This window comes from Schistocerca nitens, chromosome 3 (assembly GCF_023898315.1).
Source record: "Schistocerca nitens isolate TAMUIC-IGC-003100 chromosome 3, iqSchNite1.1, whole genome shotgun sequence".
Taxonomy (NCBI): Eukaryota; Metazoa; Arthropoda; class Insecta; order Orthoptera; family Acrididae; genus Schistocerca; species Schistocerca nitens.
The window spans coordinates 97,001,344-97,026,814 of record NC_064616.1 but is presented as its reverse complement, the minus strand read 5'-3'; positions in this window follow the sequence as shown (position 1 = coordinate 97,026,814).

Genomic DNA, 25,471 nt, shown 5'->3' with positions numbered 1-25,471 from the left:
GCCAATGCCTCGTCACCAGCAGAATCAAATCAGCAACTTCTAGAAACCCCTGGCAAAAGTAACGATGTTTCTCTTAAGATACACAACTAGTGGCGTATCGCTTCAGGCACACTGGAAACAGTATCTAAAAAATGTGTATTTGGGTGAGCAACTGGCACGAAACACTGTGACTCTCTTAGGGTAGCCAATATCTCGTCACCAGTATAATCACAGCTTCAAAGTCAAGAAACCGCTGGCAAGAGTAACGATGTTTCTCTTAAGATACACAACTAATGGCGTATCGCTTCAGGCAGACGCCACAGTATCTCAAAATGTGTATTTTGGTGAGCAACTGGCAGGAAGCACTATGACTCTCTTAAGGTAGCCAATGCCTCGTCACCAACATAATACCATCACCAACTTCAAGAAACCGCTTGCAAAGGTAACGAAGCTTCTCATAAGATACACAGCTAGTGGGGTGTCACTTGAGGCAGACTGGCCAAAGTATCAAAAAAATATGTATTTGGGTTAGCAACTAGCAGGAATCACTATGACACTCATAGGGTAGCCAATGCCTCGTCACCAGCATAATCACATCAGCAACTTCAAGAAACCCCTGGCAAAAGTTACAATGACTCTTAAGATACACAACTAGTGGCGTAGCTATCAGGCAGACTGGAAAGAGTATCTAAAAAATGTGTATTTGGGTGAAGAACTGGCAGGAATCTCTATGACTCTCTTGAGGTAGCCAATGCCTCGTCACCAGCAGAATCAAATCAGCAACTTCTAGAAACCCCTGGCAAAAGTAACGATGTTTCTCTTAAGATACACAACTAGTGGCGTATCGCTTCAGGCACACTGGAAACAGTATCTAAAAAAATGTGTATTTGCGTGAGCAACTGGCACGAAACACTGTGACTCTCTTAGGGTAGCCAATATCTCGTCACCAGTATAATCACAGCTTCAAAGTCAAGAAACCGCTGGCAAGAGTAACGATGTTTCTCTTAAGATACACAACTAGTGGCGTATCGCTTCAGGCAGACTGGCCACAGTATCTCAAAATGTGTATTTGGGTGAGCAACTGGCAGGAAGCACTATGACTCTATTAAGGTAGCCAATGCCTCGTCACCAACATAATCCCATCACCAACTTCAAGAAACCGCTTGCAAAGCTAACGGAGCTTCTCATAAGATACACAGCTAGTGGGGTGTCACTTGAGGCAGACTGGCCAAAGTATCAAAAATATGTGTATTTGGGTGAGCAACTAGCAGGAATCACTATGACACTCATAGGGTAGCCAATGCCTCGTCACCAGCATAATCACATCAGCAACTTCAAGAAACCCCTGGCAAAAGTTACAATGACTCTTAAGATACACAACTAGTGGCGTAGCTATCAGGCAGACTGGAAAGAGTATCTAAAAAATGTGTATTTGGGTGAAGAACTGGCAGGAATCTCTATGACTCTCTTGAGGTAGCCAATGCCTCGTCACCAGCAGAATCAAATCAGCAACTTCTAGAAACCCCTGGCAAAAGTAACGATGTTTCTCTTAAGATACACAACTAGTGGCGTATCGCTTCAGGCACACTGGAAACAGTATCTAAAAAATGTGTATTTGGGTGAGCAACTGGCACGAAACACTGTGACTCTCTTAGGGTAGCCAATATCTCGTCACCAGTATAATCACAGCTTCAAAGTCAAGAAACCGCTGGCAAGAGTAACGATGTTTCTCTTAAGATACACAACTAGTGGCGTATCGCTTCAGGCAGACTGGCCACAGTATCTCAAAATGTGTATTTGGGTGAGCAACTGGCAGGAAGCACTATGACTCTCTTAAGGTAGCCAATACCTCGTCACCAACATAATCCCATCACCAACTTCAAGAAACCGCTTGCAAAGGTAACGAAGCTTCTCATAAGATACACAGCTAGTGGGGTGTCACTTGAGGCAGACTGGCCAAAGTATCAAAAAAATGTGTATTTGGGTGAGCAACTAGCAGGAATTTCTATGACACTCATAGGGTAGCCAATGCCTCGTCACCAGCATAATCACATCAGCAACTTCAAGAAACCCCTGGCAAAAGTTACAATGACTCTTAAGATACACAACTAGTGGCGTAGCTATCCGGCAGACTGGAAAGAGTATCTAAAAAATGTGTATTTGGGTGAAGAACTGGCAGGAATCTCTATGACTCTCTTGAGGTAGCCAATGCCTCGTCACCAGCAGAATCAAATCAGCAACTTCTAGAAACCCCTGGCAAAAGTAACGATGTTTCTCTTAAGATACACAACTAGTGGCGTATCGCTTCAGGCACACTGCAAACAGTATCTAAAAAATGTGTATTTGGGTGAGCAACTGGCACGAAACACTGTGACTCTCTTAGGGTAGCCAATATTCGTCACCAGTATAATCACAGCTTCAAAGTCAAGAAACCGCTGGCAAGAGTAACGATGTTTCTCTTAAGATACACAACTAGTGGCGTATCGCTTCAGGCAGACTGGCCACAGTATCTCAAAATGTGTATTTGTGTGAGCAACTGGCAGGAAGCACTATGACTCTCTTAAGGTTGCCAATGCCTCGTCACCAACATAATCCCATCACCAACTTCAAGCAACCGCTTGCAAAGGTAACGAAGCTTCTCATAAGATACACAGCTAGTGGGGTGTCACTTGAGGCAGACTGGCCAAAGTATCAAAAAAATGTGTATTTGGGTGAGCAACTAGCAGGAATCACTATGACACTCATAGGGTAGCCAATGCCTCGTCACCAGCATAATCACATCAGCAACTTCAAGAAACCCCTGGCAAAAGTTACAATGACTCTTAAGATACGCAACTAGTGGCGTAGCTACCAGGCAGACTGGAAAGAGTATCTAAAAAATGTGTATTTGGGTGAAGAACTGGCAGGAATCTCTATGACTCTCTTGAGGTAGCCAATGCCTCGTCACCAGCAGAATCAAATCAGCAACTTCTAGAAACCCCTGGCAAAAGTAATGATGTTTCTCTTAAGATACACAACTAGTGGCGTATCGCTTCAGGCACACTGGAAACAGTATCTAAAAAATGTGTATTTGGGTGAGCAACTGGCACGAAACACTGTGACTCTCTTAGGGTAGCCAATATCTCGTCACCAGTATAATCACAGCTTCAAAGTCAAGAAACCGCTGGCAAGAGTAACGATGTTTCTCTTAAGATACACAACTAGTGGCGTATCGCTTCAGGCAGACTGGCCACAGTATCTCAAAATGTGTATTTGGGTGAGCAACTGGCAGGAAGCACTACGACTCTCTTAAGGTAGCCAATGCCTCGTCACCAACATAATCCCATCACCAACTTCAAGAAACCGCTTGCAAAGGTAACGAAGCTTCTCATAAGATACACAGCTAGTGGGGTGTCACTTGAGGCAGACTGGCCAAAGTATCAAAAAAATGTGTATTTGGGTGAGCAACTAGCAGGAATCACTATGACACTCATAGGGTAGCCAATGCCTCGTCACCAGCATAATCACATCAGCAACTTCAAGAAACCCCTGGCAAAAGTTACAATGACTCTTAAGATACACAACTAGTGGCGTAGCTACCAGGCAGACTGGAAAGAGTATCTAAAAAATGTGTATTTGGGTGAAGAACTGGCAGGAATCTCTATGACTCTCTTGAGGTAGCCAATGCCTCGTCACCAGCAGAATCAAATCAGCAACTTCTAGAAACCCCTGGCAAAAGTAACGATGTTTCTCTTAAGATACACAACTAGTGGCGTATCGCTTCAGGCACACTGGCCACAGTATCTCAAAATGTGTATTTGGGTGAGCAACTGGCAGGAAGCACTATGACTCTCTTAAGGTAGCCAATGCCTCGTCACCAACATAATCCCATCACCAACTTCAAGAAACCGCTTGCAAAGGTAACGAAGCTTCTCATAAGATACACAGCTAGTGGGGTGTCACTTGAGGCAGACTGGCCAAAGTATCAAAAATATGTGTATTTGGGTGAGCAACTAGCAGGAATCACTATGACACTCATAGGGTAGCCAATGCCTCGTCACCAGCATAATCACATCAGCAACTTCAAGAAACCCCTGGCAAAAGCTACAATGACTCTTAAGATACACAACTAGAGGCGTAGCTATCAGGCAGACTGGAAAGAGTATCAAAAAAATGTGTATTTGGGTGAAGAACTGGCAGGAATCTCTATGACTCTCTTGAGGTAGCCAATGCCTCGTCACCAGCAGAATCAAATCAGCAACTTCTAGAAACCCCTGGCAAAAGTAACGATGTTTCTCTTAAGATACACAACTAGTGGCGTATCGCTTCAGGCACACTGGAAACAGTATCTAAAAAATGTGTATTTGGGTGAGCAACTGGCACGAAACACTGTGACTCTCTTAGGGTAGCCAATATCTCGTCACCAGTATAATCACAGCTTCAAAGTCAAGAAACCGCTGGCAAGAGTAACGATGTTTCTCTTAAGATACACAACTAGTGGCGTATCGCTTCAGGCAGACTGGCCACAGTATCTCAAAATGTGTATTTGGGTGAGCAACTGGCAGGAAGCACTATGACTCTCTTAAGGTAGCCAATGCCTCGTCACCAACATAATCCCATCACCAACTTCAAGAAACCGCTTGCAAAGGTAACGAAGCTTCTCATAAGATACACAGCTAGTGGGGTGTCACTTGAGGCAGACTGGCCAAAGTATCAAAAAAATGTGTATTTGGGTGAGCAACTAGCAGGAATCACTATGACACTCATAGGGTAGCCAATGCCTCGTCACCAGCATAATCACATCAGCAACTTCAAGAAACCCCTGGCAAAAGTTACAATGACTCTTAAGATACACAACTAGTGCCGTAGCTATCAGGCAGACTGTAAAGAGTATCTAAAAAATGTGTATTTGGGTGAAGAAGTGGCAGGAATCTCTATGACTCTCTTGAGGTAGCCAATGCCTCGTCACCAGCAGAATCAAATCAGCAACTTCTAGAAACCCCTGGAATAAGTAACGATGTTTCTCTTAAGATACACAACTAGTGGCGTATCGCTTCAGGCACACTGGAAACAGTATCTAAAAAATGTGTATTTGGGTGAGCAACTGGCACGAAACACTGTGACTCTCTTAGGGTAGCCAATATCTCGTCACCAGTATAATCACAGCTTCAAAGTCAAGAAACCGCTGGCAAGAGTAACGATGTTTCTCTTAAGATACACAACTAGTGGCGTATCGCTTCAGGCAGACTGGCCACAGTATCTCAAAATGTGTATTTGGGTGAGCAACTGGCAGGAAGCACTATGACTCTCTTAAGGTAGCCAATGCCTCGTCACCAACATAATCCCATCACCAACTTCAAGAAACCGCTTGCAAAGGTAACGAAGCTTCTCATAAGATACACAGCTAGTGGGGTGTCACTTGAGGCAGACTGGCCAAAGTATCAAAAAAATGTGTATTTGGGTGAGCAACTAGCAGGAATCACTATGACACTCATAGGGTAGCCAATGCCTCGTCACCAGCATAATCACATCAGCAACTTCAAGAAACCCCTGGCAAAAGTTACAATGACTCTTAAGATACACAACTAGTGGCGTAGCTACCAGGCAGACTGGAAAGAGTATCTAAAAAATGTGTATTTGGGTGAAGAACTGGCAGGAATCTCTATGACTCTCTTGAGGTAGCCAATGCCTCGTCACCAGCAGAATCAAATCAGCAACTTCTAGAAACCCCTGGCAAAAGTAACGATGTTTCTCTTAAGATACACAACTAGTGGCGTATCGCTTCAGGCACACTGGAAACAGTATCTAAAAAATGTGTATTTGGGTGAGCAACTGGCACGAAACACTGTGACTCTCTTAGGGTAGCCAATATCTCGTCACCAGTATAATCACAGCTTCAAAGTCAAGAAACCGCTGGCAAGAGTAACGATGTTTCTCTTAAGATACACAACTAGTGGCGTATCGCTTCAGGCAGACTGGCCACAGTATCTCAAAATGTGTATTTGGGTGAGCAACTGGCAGGAAGCACTATGACTCTCTTAAGGTAGCCAATGCCACGTCACCAACATAATCCCATCACCAACTTCAAGAAACCGCTTGCAAAGGTAACGAAGCTTCTCATAAGATACACAGCTAGTGGGGTGTCACTTGAGGCAGACTGGCCAAAGTATCAAAAAAATGTGTATTTGGGTGAGCAACTAGCAGGAATCACTATGACACTCATAGGGTAGCCAATGCCTCGTCACCAGCATAATCACATCAGCAACTTCAAGAAACCCCTGGCAAAAGTTACAATGACTCTTAAGATACACAACTAGTGGCGTAGCTATCAGGCAGGCTGTAAAGAGTATCTAAAAAATGTGTATTTGGGTGAAGAACTGGCAGGAATCTCTATGACTCTCTTGAGGTAGCCAATGCCTCGTCACCAGCAGAATCAAATCAGCAACTTCAAGAAACCCCTGGCAAAAGTAACGATGTTTCTCTTAAGATACACAACTAGTGGCGTATCGCTTCAGGCACACTGGCCACAGTATCTCAAAATGTGTATTTGGGTGAGCAACTGGCAGGAAGCACTATGACTCTCTTAAGGTAGCCAATGCCTCGTCACCAACATAATCCCATCACCAACTTCAAGAAACGGCTTGCAAAGGTAACGAAGCTTCTCATAAGATACACAGCTAGTGGGGTGTCACTTGAGGCAGACTGGCCAAAGTATCAAAAATATGTGTATTTGGGTGAGCAACTGGCAGGAATCACTATGACACTCATAGGGTTGCCAATGCCTCGTCACCAGCATAATCACATCAGCAACTTCAAGAAACCCCTGGCAAAAGCTACAATGACTCTTAAGATACACAACTAGAGGCGTAGCTATCAGGCAGACTGGAAAGAGTATCAAAAAAATGGGTATTTGGGTGAAGAACTGTCAGGAATCTCTATGACTCTCTTGAGGTAGCCAATGCCTCGTCACCAGCAGAATCAAATCAGCAACTTCTAGAAACCCCTGGCAAAAGTAACGATGTTTCTCTTAAGATACACAACTAGTGGCGTATCGCTTCAGGCAGACTGGCCACAGTATCTCAAAATGTGTATTTGGGTGAGCAACTGGCAGGAAGCACTATGACTCTCTTAAGGTAGCCAATACCTCGTCACCAACATAATCCCATCACCAACTTCAAGAAACCGCTTGCAAAGGTAACGAAGCTTCTCATAAGATACACAGCTAGTGGGGTGTCACTTGAGGCAGACTGTCCAAAGTATCAAAAATATGTGTATTTGGGTGAGCAACTAGCAGGAATCACTTTGACACTCATAGGGTAGCCAATGCCTCGTCACCAGAATAATCACATCAGCAACTTCAAGAAACCCCTGGCAAAAGTTACAATGACTCTTAAGATACACAACTAGTGGCGTAGCTACCAGGCAGACTGGAAAGAGTATCTAAAAAATGTGTATTTGGGTGAAGAACTGGCAGGAATCTCTATGACTCTCTTGAGGTAGCCAATGCCTCGTCACCAGCAGAATCAAATCAGCAACTTCTAGAAACCCCTGGCAAAAGTAACGATGTTTCTCTTAAGATACACAACTAGTGGCGTATCGCTTCAGGCACACTGCAAACAGTATCTAATAAATGTGTATTTGGTTGAGCAACTGGCACGAAACACTGTGACTCTCTTAGGGTAGCCAATATCTCGTCACCAGTATAATCACAGCTTCAAAGTCAAGAAACCGCTGGCAAGAGTAACGATGTTTCTCTTAAGATACACAACTAGTGGCGTATCGCTTCAGGCAGACTGGCCACAGTATCTCAAAATGTGTATTTGGGTGAGCAACTGGCAGGAAGTACTATGACTCTCTTAAGGTTGCCAATGCCTCGTCACCAACATAATCCCATCACCAACTTCAAGAAACCGCTTGCAAAGGTAACGAAGCTTCTCATAAGATACACAGCTAGTGGGGTGTCACTTGAGGCAGACTGGCCAAAGTATCAAAAAAATGTGTATTTGGGTGAGCAACTAGCAGGAATCACTATGACACTCATAGGGTAGCCAATGCCTCGTCACCAGCATAATCACATCAGCAACTTCAAGAAACCCCTGGCAAAAGTTACAATGACTCTTAAGATACACAACTAGCGGCGTAGCTACCAGGCAGACTGGAAAGAGTATCTAAAAAATGTGTATTTGGGTGAAGAACTGGCAGGAATCTCTATGACTCTCTTGAGGTAGCCAATGCCTCGTCACCAGCAGAATCAAATCAGCAACTTCTAGAAACCCCTGGCAAAAGTAACGATGTTTCTCTTAAGATACACAACTAGTGGCGTATCGCTTCAGGCACACTGGAAACCGTATCTAAAAAATGTGTATTTGGGTGAGCAACTGGCACGAAACACTGTGACTCTCTTAGGGTAGCCAATATCTCGTCACCAGTATAATCACAGCTTCAAAGTCAAGAAACCGCTGGCAAGAGTAACGATGTTTCTCTTAAGATACACAACTAGTGGCGTATCGCTTCAGGCAGACTGGCCACAGTATCTCAAAATGTGTATTTGGGTGAGCAACTGGCAGGAAGCACTATGACTCTCTTAAGGTAGCCAATGCCTCGTCACCAACATAATCCCATCACCAACTTCAAGAAACCGCTTGCAAAGGTAACGAAGCTTCTCATAAGATACACAGCTAGTGGGGTGTCACTTGAGGCAGACTGGCCAAAGTATCAAAAAAATGTGTATTTGGGTGAGCAACTAGCAGGAATCACTATGACACTCATAGGGTAGCCAATGCCTCGTCACCAGCATAATCACATCAGCAACTTCAAGAAACCCCTGGCAAAAGTTACAATGACTCTTAAGATACACAACTAGTGCCGTAGCTATCAGGCAGACTGTAAAGAGTATCTAAAAAATGTGTATTTGGGTGAAGAAGTGGCAGGAATCTCTATGACTCTCTTGAGGTAGCCAATGCCTCGTCACCAGCAGAATCAAATCAGCAACTTCTAGAAACCCCTGGAATAAGTAACGATGTTTCTCTTAAGATACACAACTAGTGGCGTATCGCTTCAGGCACACTGGAAACAGTATCTAAAAAATGTGTATTTGGGTGAGCAACTGGCACGAAACACTGTGACTCTCTTAGGGTAGCCAATATCTCGTCACCAGTATAATCACAGCTTCAAAGTCAAGAAACCGCTGGCAAGAGTAACGATGTTTCTCTTAAGATACACAACTAGTGGCGTATCGCTTCAGGCAGACTGGCCACAGTATCTCAAAATGTGTATTTGGGTGAGCAACTGGCAGGAAGCACGACGACTCTCTTAAGGTAGCCAATGCCTCGTCACCAACATAATCCCATCACCAACTTCAAGAAACCGCTTGCAAAGGTAACGAAGCTTCTCATAAGATACACAGCTAGTGGGGTGTCACTTGAGGCAGACTGGCCAAAGTATCAAAAAAATGTGTATTTGGGTGAGCAACTAGCAGGAATCACTATGACACTCATAGGGTAGCCAATGCCTCGTCACCAGCATAATCACATCAGCAACTTCAAGAAACCCCTGGCAAAAGTTACAATGACTCTTAAGATACACAACTAGTGGCGTAGCTACCAGGCAGACTGGAAAGAGTATCTAAAAAATGTGTATTTGGGTGAAGAACTGGCAGGAATCTCTATGACTCTCTTGAGGTAGCCAATGCCTCGTCACCAGCAGAATCAAATCAGCAACTTCTAGAAACCCCTGGCAAAAGTAACGATGTTTCTCTTAAGATACACAACTAGTGGCGTATCGCTTCAGGCACACTGGAAACAGTATCTAAAAAATGTGTATTTGGGTGAGCAACTGGCACGAAACACTGTGACTCTCTTAGGGTAGCCAATATCTCGTCACCAGTATAATCACAGCTTCAAAGTCAAGAAACCGCTGGCAAGAGTAACGATGTTTCTCTTAAGATACACAACTAGTGGCGTATCGCTTCAGGCAGACTGGCCACAGTATCTCAAAATGTGTATTTGGGTGAGCAACTGGCAGGAAGCACTATGACTCTCTTAAGGTAGCCAATGCCACGTCACCAACATAATCCCATCACCAACTTCAAGAAACCGCTTGCAAAGGTAACGAAGCTTCTCATAAGATACACAGCTAGTGGGGTGTCACTTGAGGCAGACTGGCCAAAGTATCAAAAAAATGTGTATTTGGGTGAGCAACTAGCAGGAATCACTATGACACTCATAGGGTAGCCAATGCCTCGTCACCAGCATAATCACATCAGCAACTTCAAGAAACCCCTGGCAAAAGTTACAATGACTCTTAAGATACACAACTAGTGGCGTAGCTATCAGGCAGGCTGTAAAGAGTATCTAAAAAATGTGTATTTGGGTGAAGAACTGGCAGGAATCTCTATGACTCTCTTGAGGTAGCCAATGCCTCGTCACCAGCAGAATCAAATCAGCAACTTCAAGAAACCCCTGGCAAAAGTAACGATGTTTCTCTTAAGATACACAACTAGTGGCGTATCGCTTCAGGCACACTGGCCACAGTATCTCAAAATGTGTATTTGGGTGAGCAACTGGCAGGAAGCACTATGACTCTCTTAAGGTAGCCAATGCCTCGTCACCAACATAATCCCATCACCAACTTCAAGAAACGGCTTGCAAAGGTAACGAAGCTTCTCATAAGATACACAGCTAGTGGGGTGTCACTTGAGGCAGACTGGCCAAAGTATCAAAAATATGTGTATTTGGGTGAGCAACTGGCAGGAATCACTATGACACTCATAGGGTTGCCAATGCCTCGTCACCAGCATAATCACATCAGCAACTTCAAGAAACCCCTGGCAAAAGCTACAATGACTCTTAAGATACACAACTAGAGGCGTAGCTATCAGGCAGACTGGAAAGAGTATCAAAAAAATGGGTATTTGGGTGAAGAACTGTCAGGAATCTCTATGACTCTCTTGAGGTAGCCAATGCCTCGTCACCAGCAGAATCAAATCAGCAACTTCTAGAAACCCCTGGCAAAAGTAACGATGTTTCTCTTAAGATACACAACTAGTGGCGTATCGCTTCAGGCAGACTGGCCACAGTATCTCAAAATGTGTATTTGGGTGAGCAACTGGCAGGAAGCACTATGACTCTCTTAAGGTAGCCAATACCTCGTCACCAACATAATCCCATCACCAACTTCAAGAAACCGCTTGCAAAGGTAACGAAGCTTCTCATAAGATACACAGCTAGTGGGGTGTCACTTGAGGCAGACTGTCCAAAGTATCAAAAATATGTGTATTTGGGTGAGCAACTAGCAGGAATCACTTTGACACTCATAGGGTAGCCAATGCCTCGTCACCAGAATAATCACATCAGCAACTTCAAGAAACCCCTGGCAAAAGTTACAATGACTCTTAAGATACACAACTAGTGGCGTAGCTACCAGGCAGACTGGAAAGAGTATCTAAAAAATGTGTATTTGGGTGAAGAACTGGCAGGAATCTCTATGACTCTCTTGAGGTAGCCAATGCCTCGTCACCAGCAGAATCAAATCAGCAACTTCTAGAAACCCCTGGCAAAAGTAACGATGTTTCTCTTAAGATACACAACTAGTGGCGTATCGCTTCAGGCACACTGCAAACAGTATCTAATAAATGTGTATTTGGTTGAGCAACTGGCACGAAACACTGTGACTCTCTTAGGGTAGCCAATATCTCGTCACCAGTATAATCACAGCTTCAAAGTCAAGAAACCGCTGGCAAGAGTAACGATGTTTCTCTTAAGATACACAACTAGTGGCGTATCGCTTCAGGCAGACTGGCCACAGTATCTCAAAATGTGTATTTGGGTGAGCAACTGGCAGGAAGTACTATGACTCTCTTAAGGTTGCCAATGCCTCGTCACCAACATAATCCCATCACCAACTTCAAGAAACCGCTTGCAAAGGTAACGAAGCTTCTCATAAGATACACAGCTAGTGGGGTGTCACTTGAGGCAGACTGGCCAAAGTATCAAAAAAATGTGTATTTGGGTGAGCAACTAGCAGGAATCACTATGACACTCATAGGGTAGCCAATGCCTCGTCACCAGCATAATCACATCAGCAACTTCAAGAAACCCCTGGCAAAAGTTACAATGACTCTTAAGATACACAACTAGCGGCGTAGCTACCAGGCAGACTGGAAAGAGTATCTAAAAAATGTGTATTTGGGTGAAGAACTGGCAGGAATCTCTATGACTCTCTTGAGGTAGCCAATGCCTCGTCACCAGCAGAATCAAATCAGCAACTTCTAGAAACCCCTGGCAAAAGTAACGATGTTTCTCTTAAGATACACAACTAGTGGCGTATCGCTTCAGGCACACTGGAAACCGTATCTAAAAAATGTGTATTTGGGTGAGCAACTGGCACGAAACACTGTGACTCTCTTAGGGTAGCCAATATCTCGTCACCAGTATAATTACAGCTTCAAAGTCAAGAAACCGCTGGCAAGAGTAACGATGTTTCTCTTAAGATACACAACTAGTGGCGTATCGCTTCAGGCAGACTGGCCACAGTATCTCAAAATGTGTATTTGGGTGAGCAACTGGCAGGAAGCACGACGACTCTCTTAAGGTAGCCAATGCCTCGTCACCAACATAATCCCATCACCAACTTCAAGAAACCGCTTGCAAAGGTAACGAAGCTTCTCATAAGATACACAGCTAGTGGGGTGTCACTTGAGGCAGACTGGCCAAAGTATCAAAAAAATGTGTATTTGGGTGAGCAACTAGCAGGAATCACTATGACACTCATAGGGTAGCCAATGCCTCGTCACCAGCATAATCACATCAGCAACTTCAAGAAACCCCTGGCAAAAGTTACAATGACTCTTAAAATACACAACTAGTGGCGTAGCTACCAGGCAGACTGGAAAGAGTATCTAAAAAATGTGTATTTGGGTGAAGAACTGGCAGGAATCTCTATGACTCTCTTGAGGTAGCCAATGCCTCGTCACCAGCAGAATCAAATCAGCAACTTCTAGAAACCCCTGGCAAAAGTAACGATGTTTCTCTTAAGATACACAACTAGTGGCGTATCGCTTCAGGCACACTGGAAACAGTATCTAAAAAATGTGTATTTGGGTGAGCAACTGGCACGAAACACTGTGACTCTCTTAGGGTAGCCAATATCTCGTCACCAGTATAATCACAGCTTCAAAGTCAAGAAACCGCTGGCAAGAGTAACGATGTTTCTCTTAAGATACACAACTAATGGCGTATCGCTTCAGGCAGACGCCACAGTATCTCAAAATGTGTATTTTGGTGAGCAACTGGCAGGAAGCACTATGACTCTCTTAAGGTAGCCAATGCCTCGTCACCAACATAATACCATCACCAACTTCAAGAAACCGCTTGCAAAGGTAACGAAGCTTCTCATAAGATACACAGCTAGTGGGGTGTCACTTGAGGCAGACTGGCAAAGTATCAAAAAAATGTGTATTTGGGTTAGCAACTAGCAGGAATCACTATGACACTCATAGGGTAGCCAATGCCTCGTCACCAGCATAATCACATCAGCAACTTCAAGAAACCCCTGGCAAAAGTTACAATGACTCTTAAGATACACAACTAGCGGCGTAGCTATCAGGCAGACTGGAAAGAGTATCTAAAAAATGTGTATTTGGGTGAAGAACTGTTAGGAATCTCTATGACTCTCTTGAGGTAGCCAATGCCTCGTCACCAGCAGAATCAAATCAGCAACTTCTAGAAACCCCTGGCAAAAGTAACGATGTTTCTCTTAAGATACACAACTAGTGGCGTATCGCTTCAGGCACACTGGAAACAGTATCTAAAAAAATGTGTATTTGCGTGAGCAACTGGCACGAAACACTGTGACTCTCTTAGGGCAGCCAATATCTCGTCACCAGTATAATCACAGCTTCAAAGTCAAGAAACCGCTGGCAAGAGTAACGATGTTTCTCTTAAGATACACAACTAGTGGCGTATCGCTTCAGGCAGACTGGCCACAGTATCTCAAAATGTGTATTTGGGTGAGCAACTGGCAGGAAGCACTATGACTCTATTAAGGTAGCCAATGCCTCGTCACCAACATAATCCCATCACCAACTTCAAGAAACCGCTTGCAAAGCTAACGGAGCTTCTCATAAGATACACAGCTAGTGGGGTGTCACTTGAGGCAGACTGGCCAAAGTATCAAAAATATGTGTATTTGGGTGAGCAACTAGCAGGAATCACTATGACACTCATAGGGTAGCCAATGCCTCGTCACCAGCATAATCACATCAGCAACTTCAAGAAACCCCTGGCAAAAGTTACAATGACTCTTAAGATACACAACTAGTGGCGTAGCTATCAGGCAGACTGGAAAGAGTATCTAAAAAATGTGTATTTGGGTGAAGAACTGGCAGGAATCTCTATGACTCTCTTGAGGTAGCCAATGCCTCGTCACCAGCAGAATCAAATCAGCAACTTCTAGAAACCCCTGGCAAAAGTAACGATGTTTCTCTTAAGATACACAACTAGTGGCGTATCGCTTCAGGCACACTGGAAACAGTATCTAAAAAATGTGTATTTGGGTGAGCAACTGGCACGAAACACTGTGACTCTCTTAGGGTAGCCAATATCTCGTCACCAGTATAATCACAGCTTCAAAGTCAAGAAACCGCTGGCAAGAGTAACGATGTTTCTCTTAAGATACAAAACTAGTGGCGTATCGCTTCAGGCAGACTGGCCACAGTATCTCAAAATGTGTATTTGGGTGAGCAACTGGCAGGAAGCACTATGACTCTCTTAAGGTAGCCAATACCTCGTCACCAACATAATCCCATCACCAACTTCAAGAAACCGCTTGCAAAGGTAACGAAGCTTCTCATAAGATACACAGCTAGTGGGGTGTCACTTGAGGCAGACTGGCCAAAGTATCAAAAAAATGTGTATTTGGGTGAGCAACTAGCAGGAATCACTATGACACTCATAGGGTAGCCAATGCCTCGTCACCAGCATAATCACATCAGCAACTTCAAGAAACCCCTGGCAAAAGTTACAATGACTCTTAAGATACACAACTAGTGGCGTAGCTACCAGGCAGACTGGAAAGAGTATCTAAAAAATGTGTATTTGGGTGAAGAACTGGCAGGAATCTCTATGACTCTCTTGAGGTAGCCAATGCCTCGTCACCAGCACAATCAAATCAGCAACTTCTAGAAACCCCTGGCAAAAGTAACGATGTTTCTCTTAAGATACACAACTAGTGGCGTATCGCTTCAGGCACACTGCAAACAGTATCTAAAAAATGTGTATTTGGGTGAGCAACTGGCACGAAACACTGTGACTCTCTTAGGGTAGCCAATATTCGTCACCAGTATAATCACAGCTTCAAAGTCAAGAAACCGCTGGCAAGAGTAACGATGTTTCTCTTAAGATACACAACTAGTGGCGTATCGCTTCAGGCAGACTGGCCACAGTATCTCAAAATGTGTATTTGTGTGAGCAACTGGCAGGAAGCACTATGACTCTCTTAAGGTTGCCAATGCCTCGTCACCAACATAATCCCATCACCAACTTCAAGCAACCGCTTGCAAAGGTAACGAAGCTTCTCATAAGATACACAGCTAGTGGGGTGTCACTTGAGGCAGACTGGCCAAAGTATCAAAAAAATGTGTATTTGGGTGAGCAACTAGCAGGAATCACTATGACACTCATAGGGTAGCCAATGCCTCGTCACCAGCATAATCACATCAGCAACTTCAAGAAACCCCTGGCAAAAGTTACAATGACTCTTAAGATACGCAACTAGTGGCGTAGCTACCAGGCAGACTGGAAAGAGTATCTAAAAAATGTGTATTTGGGTGAAGAACTGGCAGGAATCTCTATGACTCTCTTGAGGTAGCCAATGCCTCTTCACCAGCAGAATCAAATCAGCAACTTCTAGAAACCCCTGGCAAAAGTAATGATGTTTCTCTTAAGATACACAACTAGTGGCGTATCGCTTCAGGCACACTGGAAACAGTATCTAAAAAATGTGTATTTGGGTGAGCAACTGGCACGAAACACTGTGACTCTCTTAGGGTAGCCAATATCTCGTCACCAGTATAATCACAGCTTCAAAGTCAAGAAACCGCTGGCAAGAGTAACGATGTTTCTCTTAAGATACACAACTAGTGGCGTATCGGCTCAGGCAGACTGGCCACAGTATCTCAAAATGTGTATTTGGGTGAGCAACTGGCAGGAAGCACTACGACTCTCTTAAGGTAGCCAATGCCTCGTCACCAACATAATCCCATCACCAACTTCAAGAAACCGCTTGCAAAGGTAACGAAGCTTCTCATAAGATACACAGCTAGTGGGGTGTCACTTGAGGCAGACTGGCCAAAGTATCAAAAAAATGTGTATTTGGGTGAGCAACTAGCAGGAATCACTATGACACTCATAGGGTAGCCAATGCCTCGTCACCAGCATAATCACATCAGCAACTTCAAGAAACCCCTGGCAAAAGTTACAATGACTCTTAAGATACACAACTAGTGGCGTAGCTACCAGGCAGACTGGAAAGAGTATCTAAAAAATGTGTATTTGGGTGAAGAACTGGCAGGAATCTCTATGACTCTCTTGAGGTAGCCAATGCCTCGTCACCAGCAGAATCAAATCAGCAACTTCTTGAAACCCCTGGCAAAAGTAACGATGTTTCTCTTAAGATACACAACTAGTGGCGTATCGATTCAGGCACACTGGAAACAGTATCTAAAAAATGTGTATTTGGGTGAGCAACTGGCACGAAACACTGTGACTCTCTTAGGGTAGCCAATATCTCGTCACCAGTATAATCACAGCTTCAAAGTCAAGAAACCGCTGGCAAGAGTAACGATGTTTCTCTTAAGATACACAACTAGTGGCGTATCGCTTCAGGCAGACTGGCCACAGTATCTCAAAATGTGTATTTGGGTGAGCAACTGGCAGGAAGCACTATGACTCTCTTAAGGTAGCCAATGCCTCGTCACCAACATAATCCCATCACCAACTTCAAGAAACCGCTTGCAAAGGTAACGAAGCTTCTCATAAGATACACAGCTAGTGGGATGTCACTTGAGGCAGACTGGCCAAAGTATCAAAAAAATGTGTATTTGGGTGAGCAACTAGCAGGAATCACTATGACACTCATAGGGTAGCCAATGCCTCGTCACCAGCATAATCACATCAGCAACTTCAAGAAACCCCTGGCAAAAGTTACAATGACTCTTAAGATACACAACTAGTGGCGTAGCTATCAGGCAGACTGGAAAGAGTATCTAAAAAATGTGTATTTGGGTGAAGAACTGGCAGGAATCTCTATGACTCTCTTGAGGTAGCCAATGCCTCGTCACCAGCAGAATCAAATCAGCAACTTCTAGAAACCCCTGGCAAAAGTAACGATGTTTCTCTTAAGATACACAACTAGTGGCGTATCGCTTCAGGCACACTGGCCACAGTATCTCAAAATGTGTATTTGGGTGAGCAACTGGCAGGAAGCACTATGACTCTCTTAAGGTAGCCAATGCCTCGTCACCAACATAATCCCATCACCAACTTCAAGAAACCGCTTGCAAAGGTAACGAAGCTTCTCATAAGATACACAGCTAGTGGGGTGTCACTTGAGGCAGACTGGCCAAAGTATCAAAAATATGTGTATTTGGGTGAGCAACTAGCAGGAATCACTATGACACTCATAGGGTAGCCAATGCCTCGTCACCAGCATAATCACATCAGCAACTTCAAGAAACCCCTGGCAAAAGCTACAATGACTCTTAAGATACACAACTAGAGGCGTAGCTATCAGGCAGACTGGAAAGAGTATCAAAAAAATGTGTATTTGGGTGAAGAACTGGCAGGAATCTCTATGACTCTCTTGAGGTAGCCAATGCCTCGTCACCAGCAGAATCAAATCAGCAACTTCTAGAAACCCCTGGCAAAAGTAACGATGTTTCTCTTAAGATACACAACTAGTGGCGTATCGCTTCAGGCACACTGGAAACAGTATCTAAAAAATGTGTATTTGGGTGAGCAACTGGCACGAAACACTGTGACTCTCTTAGGGTAGCCAATATCTCGTCACCAGTATAATCACAGCTTCAAAGTCAAGAAACCGCTGGCAAGAGTAACGATGTTTCTCTTAAGATACACAACTAGTGGCGTATCGCTTCAGGCAGACTGGCCACAGTATCTCAAAATGTGTATTTGGGTGAGCAACTGGCAGGAAGCACTATGACTCTCTTAAGGTAGCCAATGCCTCGTCACCAACATAATCCCATCACCAACTTCAAGAAACCGCTTGCAAAGGTAACGAAGCTTCTCATAAGATACACAGCTAGTGGGGTGTCACTTGAGGCAGACTGGCCAAAGTATCAAAAAAATGTGTATTTGGGTGAGCAACTAGCAGGAATCACTATGACACTCATAGGGTAGCCAATGCCTCGTCACCAGCATAATCACATCAGCAACTTCAAGAAACCCCTGGCAAAAGTTACAATGACTCTTAAGATACACAACTAGTGCCGTAGCTACCAGGCAGACTGGAAAGAGTATCTAAAAAATGTGTATTTGGGTGAAGAACTGGCAGGAATCTCTATGACTCTCATGAGGTAGCCAATGCCTCGTCACCAGCAGAATCAAATCAGCAACTTCTAGAAACCCCTGGCAAAAGTAACGATGTTTCTCTGAAGATACACAACTAGTGGTGTATCGCTTCAGGCACACTGGAAACAGTATCTAAAAAATGTGTATTTGGGTGAGCAACTGGCACGAAACACTGTGACTCTCTTAGGGTAGCCAATATCTCGTCACCAGTATAATCACAGCTTCAAAGTCAAGAAACCGCTGGCAAGAGTAACGATGTTTCTCTTAAGATACACAACTAGTGGCGTATCGCTTCAGGCAGACTGGCCACAGTATCTCAAAATGTGTATTTGGGTGAGCAACTGGCAGGAAGCACTATGACTCTCTTAAGGTAGCCAATGCCTCGTCACCAACATAATCCCATCACCAACTTCAAGAAACCGCTTGCAAAGGTAACGAAGTTTCTCATAAGATACACAGCTAGTGGGGTGTCACTTGAGGCAGACTGGCCAAAGTATCAAAAATATGTGTATTTGGGTGATCAACTAGCAGGAATCACTATGACACTCATAGGGTAGCCAATGCCTCGTCACCAGCATAATCACATCAGCAACTTCAAGAAACCCCTGGCAAAAGTTACAATGACTCTTAAGATACACAACTAGTGGCGTAGCTATCAGGCAGACTGGAAAGAGTATCTAAAAAATGTGTATTTGGGTGAAGAACTGGCAGGAATCTCTATGACTCTCTTGAGGTAGCCAATGCCTCGTCACCAGCAGAATCAAATCAGCAACTTCTAGAAACCCCTGGCAAAAGTAACGATGTTTCTCTTAAGATACACAACTAGTGGCGTATCGCTTCAGGCAGACTGGCCACAGTATCTCAAAATGTGTATTTGGGTGAGCAACTGGCAGGAAGCACTATGACTCTCTTAGGGTAGCCAATATCTCGTCACCAGTATAATCACAGCTTCAAAGTCAAGAAACCGCTGGCAAGAGTAACGATGTTTCTCTTAAGATACACAACTAGTGGCGTATCGCTTCAGGCAGACTGGCCACAGTATCACAAAATGTGTATTTGGGTGAGCAACTGGCAGGAAGCACTATGACTCTCTTAAGGTAGCCAATGCCTCGTCACCAACATAATCCCATCACCAACTTCAAGAAACCGCTTGCAAAGGTAACGAAGCTTCTCATAAGATACACAGCTAGTGGGGTGTCACTTGAGGCAGACTGGCCAAAGTATCAAAAATATGTGTATTTGGGTGATCAACTAGCAGGAATCACTATGACACTCATAGGGTAGCCAATGCCTCGTCACCAGCATAATCACATCAGCAACTTCAAGAAACCCCTGGCAAAAGTTACAATGACTCTTAAGATACACAACTAGTGGCGTAGCTATCAGGCAGACTGGAAAGAGTATCTAAAAAATGTGTATTTGGGTGAAGAACTGGCAGGAATCTCTATGACTCTCTTGAGGTAGCCAATGCCTCGTCACCAGCAGAATCAAATCAGCAACTTCTAGAAACCCCTGGCAAAAGTAACGATGTTTCTCTTAAGATACACAACTAGTGGCGTATCGCTTCAGGCAGACTGGCCACAGTATCTCAAAATGTGTATTTGGGTGAGCAACTGGCAGGAAGCACTATGACTCTCTTAAGGTAGCCAATGCCTCGTCACCAACATAATCCCATCACCAACTTCAAGAAACCGCTTGCAAAGGTAACGAAGCTTCTCATAAGATACACAGCTAGTGGGGTGTCACTTGAGGCAGACTGGCCAAAGTATCAAAAATATGTGTATTTGGGTGAGCAACTAGCAGGAATCACTATGACACTCATAGGGTAGCCAATGCCTCGTCACCAGCATAATCAAATCAGCAACTTCAAGAAACCCCTGGCAAAAGCTACAATGACTCTTAAGATACACAACTAGAGGCGTAGCTATCAGGCAGACTGGAAAGAGTATCAAAAAAATGTGTATTTGGGTGAAGAACTGGCAGGAATCTCTATGACTCTCTTGAGGTAGCCAATGCCTCGTCACCAGCAGAATCAAATCAGCAACTTCTAGAAACCCCTGGCAAAAGTAACGATGTTTCTCTTAAGATACACAACTAGTGGCGTATCGCTTCAGGCACACTGGAAACAGTATCTAAAAAATGTGTATTTGGGTGAGCAACTGGCACGAAACACTGTGACTCTCTTAGGGTAGCCAATATCTCGTCACCAGTATAATCACAGCTTCAAAGTCAAGAAACCGCTGGCAAGAGTAACGATGTTTCTCTTAAGATACACAACTAGTGGCGTATCGCTTCAGGCAGACTGGCCACAGTATCACAAAATGTGTATTTGGGTGAGCAACTGGCAGGGAGCACTATGACTCTCTTACGGTAGCCAATGCCTCGTCACCAACATAATCCCATCACCAACTTCAAGAAACCGCTTGCAAAGGTAACGAAGCTTCTCATAAGATACACAGCTAGTGGGGTGTCACTTGAGGCAGACTGGCCAAAGTATCAAAAAAATGTGTATTTGGGTGAGCAACTAGCAGGAATCACTATGACACTCATAGGGTAGCCAATGCCTCGTCACCAGCATAATCACATCAGCAACTTCAAGAAACCCCTGGCAAAAGTTGCAATGACTCTTAAGATACACAACTAGTGGCGTAGCTATCAGGCAGACTGGAAAGAGTATCTAAAAAATGTGTATTTGGGTGAAGAACTGGCAGGAATCTCTATGACTCTCTTGAGGTAGCCAATGCCTCGTCACCAGCAGAATCAAATCAGCAACTTCCAGAAACCAATGGCAAAAGTAACGATGTTTCTCTTAAGATACACAACTAGTGGCGTATCGCTTCAGGCACACTGGAAACAGTATCTAAAAATGTGTATTTGGGTGAGCATCTGGCACGAAACACTGTGACTCTCTTAGGGTAGCCAATATCTCGTCACCAGTATAATCACAGCTTCAAAGTCAAGAAACCGCTGGCAAGAGTAACGATGTTTCTCTTAAGATACACAACTAGTGGCGTATCGCTTCAGGCAGACTGGCCACAGTATCTCAAAATGTGTATTTGGGTGAGCAACTGGCAGGAAGCACTATGACTCTCTTAAGGTAGACAATGCCTCGTCACCAACATAATCCCATCACCAACTTCAAGAAACCGCTTGCAAAGGTAACGAAGCTTCTCATAAGATACACAGCTAGTGGGGTGTCACTTGAGGCAGACTGGCCAAAGTATCAAAAAAATGTGTATTTGGGTGAGCAACTAGCAGGAATCACTATGACACTCATAGGGCAGCCAATGCCTCGTCACCAGCATAATCACATCAGCAACTTCAAGAAACCCCTGGCAAAAGTTACAATGACTCTTAAGATACACAACTAGTGGCGTAGCTATCAGGCAGACTGGAAAGAGTATCTAAAAAATGTGTATTTGGGTGAAGAACTGGCAGGAATCTCTATGACTCTCTTGAGGTAGCCAATGCCTCGTCACCAGCAGAATCAAATCAGCAACTTCTAGAAACCCCTGGCAAAAGTAACGATGTTTCTCTTAAGATACACAACTAGTGGCGTATCGCTTCAGGCACACTGGCCACAGTATCTCAAAATGTGTATTTGGGTGAGCAACTGGCAGGAAGCACTATGACTCTCTTAAGGTAGCCAATGCCTCGTCACCAACATAATCCCATCACCAACTTCAAGAAACCGCTTGCAAAGGTAACGAAGCTTCTCATAAGATACACAGCTAGTGGGGTGTCACTTGAGGCAGACTGGCCAAAGTATCAAAAATATGTGTATTTGGGTGAGCAACTAGCAGGAATCACTATGACACTCATAGGGTAGCCAATGCCTCGTCACCAGCATAATCACATCAGCAACTTCAAGAAACCCCTGGCAAAAGCTACAATGACTCTTAAGATACACAACTAGAGGCGTAGCTATCAGGCAGACTGGAAAGAGTATCAAAAAAATGTGTATTTGGGTGAAGAACTGGCAGGAATCTCTATGACTCTCTTGAGGTAGCCAATGCCTCGTCACCAGCAGAATCAAATCAGCAACTTCTAGAAACCCCTGGCAAAAGTAACGATGTTTCTCTTAAGATACACAACTAGTGGCGTATCGCTTCAGGCACACTGGAAACAGTATCTAAAAAATGTGTATTTGGGTGAGCAACTGGCACGAAACACTGTGACTCTCTTAGGGTAGCCAATATCTCGTCACCAGTATAATCACAGCTTCAAAGTCAAGAAACCGCTGGCAAGAGTAACGATGTTTCTCTTAAGATACACAACTAGTGGCGTATCGCTTCAGGCAGACTGGCCACAGTATCTCAAAATGTGTATTTGGGTGAGCAACTGGCAGGAAGCACTATGACTCTCTTAAGGTAGCCAATGCCTCGTCACCAACATAATCCCATCACCAACTTCAAGAAACCGCTTGCAAAGGTAACGAAGCTTCTCATAAGATACACAGCTAGTGGGGTGTCACTTGAGGCAGACTGGCCAAAGTATCAAAAAAATGTGTATTTGGGTGAGCAACTAGCAGGAATCACTATGACACTCATAGGGTAGCCAATGCCTCGTCACCAGCATAATCACATCAGCAACTTCAAGAAACCCCTGGCAAAAGTTACAATGACTCTTAAGATACACAACTAGTGCCGTAGCTACCAGGCAGACTGGAAAGAGTATCTAAAAAATGTGTATTTGGGTGAAGAACTGGCAGGAATCTCTATGACTCTCATGAGGTAGCCAATGCCTCGTCACCAGCAGAATCAAATCAGCAACTTCTAGAAACCCCTGGCAAAAGTAACGATGTTTCTCTGAAGATACACAACTAGTGGTGTATCGCTTCAGGCACACTGGAAACAGTATCTAAAAAATGTGTATTTGGGTGAGCAACTGGCACGAAACACTGTGACTCTCTTAGGGTAGCCAATATCTCGTCACCAGTATAATCACAGCTTCAAAGTCAAGAAACCGCTGGCAAGAGTAACGATGTTTCTCTTAAGATACACAACTAGTGGCGTATCGCTTCAGGCAGACTGGCCACAGTATCTCAAAATGTGTATTTGGGTGAGCAACTGGCAGGAAGCACTATGACTCTCTTAAGGTAGCCAATGCCTCGTCACCAACATAATCCCATCACCAACTTCAAGAAACCGCTTGCAAAGGTAACGAAGTTTCTCATAAGATACACAGCTAGTGGGGTGTCACTTGAGGCAGACTGGCCAAAGTATCAAAAATATGTGTATTTGGGTGATCAACTAGCAGGAATCACTATGACACTCATAGGGTAGCCAATGCCTCGTCACCAGCATAATCACATCAGCAACTTCAAGAAACCCCTGGCAAAAGTTACAATGACTCTTAAGATACACAACTAGTGGCGTAGCTATCAGGCAGACTGGAAAGAGTATCTAAAAAATGTGTATTTGGGTGAAGAACTGGCAGGAATCTCTATGACTCTCTTGAGGTAGCCAATGCCTCGTCACCAGCAGAATCAAATCAGCAACTTCTAGAAACCCCTGGCAAAAGTAACGATGTTTCTCTTAAGATACACAACTAGTGGCGTATCGCTTCAGGCAGACTGGCCACAGTATCTCAAAATGTGTATTTGGGTGAGCAACTGGCAGGAAGCACTATGACTCTCTTAGGGTAGCCAATATCTCGTCACCAGTATAATCACAGCTTCAAAGTCAAGAAACCGCTGGCAAGAGTAACGATGTTTCTCTTAAGATACACAACTAGTGGCGTATCGCTTCAGGCAGACTGGCCACAGTATCACAAAATGTGTATTTGGGTGAGCAACTGGCAGGAAGCACTATGACTCTCTTAAGGTAGCCAATGCCTCGTCACCAACATAATCCCATCACCAACTTCAAGAAACCGCTTGCAAAGGTAACGAAGCTTCTCATAAGATACACAGCTAGTGGGGTGTCACTTGAGGCAGACTGGCCAAAGTATCAAAAATATGTGTATTTGGGTGATCAACTAGCAGGAATCACTATGACACTCATAGGGTAGCCAATGCCTCGTCACCAGCATAATCACATCAGCAACTTCAAGAAACCCCTGGCAAAAGTTACAATGACTCTTAAGATACACAACTAGTGGCGTAGCTATCAGGCAGACTGGAAAGAGTATCTAAAAAATGTGTATTTGGGTGAAGAACTGGCAGGAATCTCTATGACTCTCTTGAGGTAGCCAATGCCTCGTCACCAGCAGAATCAAATCAGCAACTTCTAGAAACCCCTGGCAAAAGTAACGATGTTTCTCTTAAGATACACAACTAGTGGCGTATCGCTTCAGGCAGACTGGCCACAGTATCTCAAAATGTGTATTTGGGTGAGCAACTGGCAGGAAGCACTATGACTCTCTTAAGGTAGCCAATGCCTCGTCACCAACATAATCCCATCACCAACTTCAAGAAACCGCTTGCAAAGGTAACGAAGCTTCTCATAAGATACACAGCTAGTGGGGTGTCACTTGAGGCAGACTGGCCAAAGTATCAAAAATATGTGTATTTGGGTGAGCAACTAGCAGGAATCACTATGACACTCATAGGGTAGCCAATGCCTCGTCACCAGCATAATCAAATCAGCAACTTCAAGAAACCCCTGGCAAAAGCTACAATGACTCTTAAGATACACAACTAGAGGCGTAGCTATCAGGCAGACTGGAAAGAGTATCAAAAAAATGTGTATTTGGGTGAAGAACTGGCAGGAATCTCTATGACTCTCTTGAGGTAGCCAATGCCTCGTCACCAGCAGAATCAAATCAGCAACTTCTAGAAACCCCTGGCAAAAGTAACGATGTTTCTCTTAAGATACACAACTAGTGGCGTATCGCTTCAGGCACACTGGAAACAGTATCTAAAAAATGTGTATTTGGGTGAGCAACTGGCACGAAACACTGTGACTCTCTTAGGGTAGCCAATA